This window comes from Trichosurus vulpecula, chromosome 1 (assembly GCF_011100635.1).
Source record: "Trichosurus vulpecula isolate mTriVul1 chromosome 1, mTriVul1.pri, whole genome shotgun sequence".
Lineage (NCBI taxonomy): Eukaryota > Metazoa > Chordata > Mammalia > Diprotodontia > Phalangeridae > Trichosurus > Trichosurus vulpecula.
Window position 1 is genome coordinate 251,479,034 of NC_050573.1, and position 4,693 is coordinate 251,483,726.

At 45.0% G+C, this 4,693-nt stretch overlaps 1 pseudogene; it reads left to right on the forward strand.

The window, feature by feature from the left end:
• Window positions 1–2,155: 2,155 nt before the first annotated feature.
• Window positions 2,156–4,296, forward strand: LOC118852232 (annotated as a pseudogene).
• The last annotated feature ends 397 nt before the right edge of the window (window positions 4,297–4,693 follow it).

A 4,693-nucleotide genomic window follows, 5' to 3' on the forward strand; every position in this document is an offset into this window, starting at 1 on the left:
TGCAAGCATGCTGTCATAGAACCAGCATACAATACTGATGATCTTCTTCAGACATTGAAATTTTGCTATGATCTACAAGCTCTTATGACTGCTACCATCAAAGGCTTTGTTCAAATTGATAAATCTTGTGTACAGACCCGTGTTCTATTCCTGGCATTTCTCCTGAAGTTGTTGGGCAACAAACACAATGTCAAGCATTCTTTGGTCCTTTCTGAAGCCACACTGGGTTTTGAGTAGATGACCATTTTCCAGGTGAAAGATCAGCCTATCGAGGCTGGAGCCAAGATGGCAGATGGAAAACAGGGACTCACTTAAGCTCTCCCCCAAATCCCTACAAACACCTGTAAAAATGTCTCTGAACAAATTCTAAAGCTACAGAACCCACAAAATAACAGAGGGAAGGAGGTATCCAGCCAGGATAGCTGGATGGTCACTGGAAAGGGTCTATCACACCATACTGGAAGTGGAGTGCAGCACAGCATGGACTGCTTGAGGACAGACCAGGCTCTGAGGAGATCAGGCAGAGGAAATCAGGCAGAGCAGGTCTTAAGGCCATGAATCACTGAGCTGTGGTAGTTACCAGACTTCTCAACCCACAAACGCTAAAGACAACAGAACAAGTCAGTGGGAAACCTGCTGGATCTGGGAGAGAGAAGTGCCTGGTCTGACACCAGCCCCTGGGGAGGCAGAGGTGGTGCAGCACCAGCAGGAAGCTCAGGTGGTTGCTTCCAGAGCTCCAGTGCAATCTGCTTCAGGAGTAACTGGCCCACAGGGTGGGAGAAATCAAGTAGCTGATCAGAGCAGGAAGGCAGAGATTACTTTGCTGGTACTGAGGCAAGGATCTGTTGCTTTGCCCTCCTTGGATCTGGGTCGTGGTCCTGGTTGGTAGTTCTTGGGGGAGGAGGAGCACTGGTGTGACAGAGTTTGCAGTAACTGCAGAGAGAGTCCTCCAGGTAGCTACATGGCAGAAAGGAGTGTTTGCACTCACAGACCAGAGGACAGGCCAGGAGAGGAGTATCATACCACCTCAGAATAGAAGTAGCTTTGAAAACAGTACAAGGCCCCTGTAGCTTGGGACAAAGCACTCTTCACTCTGTAAGAAGTCTTACCCTGACAAAAAGCTCAAGGGTCAAGTAGTTGTCTGGGAACATAAGCAAGCACCATAAAAGATCTCAGACTATATAATTGTTTTTGGTGACAAAGACAATCAAAACATACAGCCAGAACAAGTCAACAAAGTTAAAGAGCTTACATCAAAAGCCTCCAAGAAAAATAGGAACTGGTCTTGGGCTATGGAAGAGATCAAAAAGGATTTGGAAAATCAAGTAAGAGAAGTAGCGGAAAAATTGTGTAGATAAATGAGAGTGATGCAAGAAAATCATGAAAAACAAGTCAATGACTCTTTCAACAATCTGGCTAGCAGCTGCTGTGGGAGTGTAAAACCAATAACAACCAGCACACAGAACACTGCAAGCCCATGTTCTTTGATCTACTTTAATAAGGAAAGCAATGTTAAGGGGTTAACAATCTTACCTTAATCCAGCATACAAATATCATTCACTTAGTTCAGGGGACTGACCTAAGCACCCTGAACTTCAGAGCAAATACAAACAAATTACAAACAGCAACAGAGAGACCTTATATGATTCAAATCTCAATGAATGTGAATAGTTACCAGAGTTTAACAAAGTCTGAACATCAGGGTTTATAAGCTCAAGGGTTCTTAACTACAGTTGTCTGGAGACTCCACATCAGCACACCACCAAGAGTGAGAGCCCTAAACAAATAGCTCTGTCTTCCCTTTTCATGTACTCTTTAGCAGTCATCAAACATCATCTGAGTGCCCACAAGTTAAGCTCTTACTATTGGCAACTCTTAGCAACAGTCTTAGCAACTCCCCTTAGGACTCTGGGGGCTTCATGCCCACATCAGCTTAGCACCTAGTAGCTAGGGATTTGGGGCCTACTTGGGAGCAAAGATAAAGTCAGACCTCCCTTCATTGGCCCCACCTTAGTTACCAATGCAGTGACTTTTTAAGGAGACCCCAAAAACTGCTGAAGAAAATAACACCTTAAAAATAGACTAACCCAGTCAGCGCAGCAGCAGCCCTTCTTTCTCCACAGTGGTCGCCTACGACCCCGACTCCCCAGCAACCATGTCGAAGGGACCCGCAGTTGGCGTTGATCTTGGTACCACTTACTCCTGTGTGGGAGTCTTCCAACATGGGAAAGTGGAGATCATTGCTAATGACCAAGGAAACAGGGCCACCCCAAGCTATGTCGCCTTCACCGACACTGAACGTCTAATCGGTGATGCTGCAAAGAGTCAAGTTGCAATGAACCCCACCAACACAGTTTTTGATGCCAAACGTCTGATTGGTCGCAGATTTGATGATGCAGTTGTACAGTCAGACATGAAGCATTGGCCTTTCACGGTGGTGAATGACGCAGGCAGGCCTAAGGTCCAAATGGAGTACAAAGGGGAGACCAAAAGTTTCTATCCAGAAGAAGTGTCTTCTATGGTCTTGACCAAGATGAAAGAAATTGCTGAAGCTTACCTTGGGAAGACTGTCACAAATGCCGTGGTCACAGTACCATCCTATTTCAACGATTCCCAATGCCAGGCCACCAAAGATGCTGGAACCATCGCTGGTCTCAATGTGCTCCGAATCATCAATGAGTCAACTGCTGCTGCTATTGCTTATGGCTTGGACAAAAAGGTTGGTGCCGAGAGAAATGTGTTGATCTTTGACCTTGGAGGTGGTACTTTCGATGTCTCCATTCTTACCATTGAAGATGGCATCTTTGAGGTCAAGTCCACAGCTGGGGACACCCACTTGGGTGGAGAGGACTTTGACAACAGAATGGTCAACCATTTCATTGCCGAGTTCAAGCAAAAACACAAGAAGGACATCAGCGAGAACAAGAGGGCTGTTCGCCGTCTTCGCACCGCTTGCGAACGTGCTAAGCATACCCTCTCTTCCAGTACCCAGGCCAGTATTGAGATTGACTCCCTCTATGAAGGTATTGACTTCTACACATCAATCACCCGAGCCCGTTTCGAAGAGCTGATCTCTTCTGTGGCACGCTGGACCCTGTGGAAAAGGCCTTGAGAGATGCCAAGCTAGATAAATCACAGATTCATGATATCGTCCTGGTGGGTGGTTCTACTCGAATCCCCAGAATCCAGAAGCTTCTGCAAGATTTCTTCAATGGCAAAGAACTCAACAAGAGTATCAATCCTGATGAGGCTGTTGCTTATGGTGCAGCTATCTAGGCTGCCATTTTGTCTGGAGATAAATCTGAGAATGTGCAGGACTTGCTGCTGTTGGATGTCACTCCCCTTTCCCTTGGAATTGAAACTGCTGGTGGAGTTATGACCGTTCTGATCAAACGTAATACCACCATCCCCACCAAGCAGACACAGACCTTTACCACCTATTCAGACAACCAGCCTGGTGTGCTTATTCAGGTTTATGAAGGTGAGAGAGCAATGACAAAGGACAACAACCTGCTTGGCAAATTTGAGCTCACAGGAATTCCTCCAGCACCCAGGGGTGTTCCTCAGATTGAAGTAACTTTTGACATTGATGCAAACGGCATCCTCAATGTTTCAGCTGTGGATAAGAGCACAGGCAAGGAGAACAAGATCACCATTACCAATGACAATGGGCGAATGAGCAAAGAAGACATTGAGCGCATGGTCCAGGAGGCTGAGAAATACAAGGCTGAGGATGAGAAGCAGAGAGACAAGGTGTCTTCTAAGAATTCTCTGGAATCTTATGCTTTCAACATGAAGGCCACCGTAGAGGATGAGAAACTGCAAGGCAAGATTGGGGATGAAGACAAACAGAAGATCCTTGACAAATGTAATGAAATAATCAACTGGCTGGATAAAAACCAGACTGCTGAGAAGGAAGAATCTGAGCATCAGCAGAAAGAATTGGAGAAGGTCTGCAACCCCATCATTACTAAGCTGTACCAGAGTGCAGGGGGAGTGCCAGAAGGCATGCCTGGTGGGTTCCCAGGGGGTGGAGGAGCCCCATCTGGAGGTGCTTCTTCTGGACCCACCATTGAAGAGGTCGACTAAACACAACAGAAGAAAGAGCATTCCACGCAGCTTTCCAAAAATTGAAGGACTCAAATTTGTAGCCAAGGCAGTAGCAGTTTAACATTTAAGCTACCGTGTAAATCTGGGCATTCTGAATACTTGAATGTGTGCAGAGGGAGAGGAGTGAACAACATTGCACTTTATCAGTACTGTAAACAAGTGGAAATGCAATTCTTGTCCTGGAGAATAAAATCTATTTAAATTGGCACCATAAAAAAAATAGACTAACCCAAATGGCAAAAGAGCTCCAAAAAGCCAATGAGAAGAATGCATTAAAATACAGAGTTAACCAAATGGAAGAGGAGGTTAAAAAGACCACTGAAGAAGATACTACCTTAAAAATCAGAATGGAGCAAGTGGAAGCTAGTTACTTTATAGGAAATCAAGAAATTATAAAACAGAACCCCAAGAATTAAATGAAAGACAATGTGAAATATCTCATTGGAAAAACCACTGACCTGGAGAAGAGATCCAGGAGAGATAATTTAAAAATTATTGGACTACCTAAAAGCCATGATCAAAAAAGAGCCTAGACATCATCTTTCAAGAAATTATCAAAGAAAATTGCCCTGATATTCTAGAA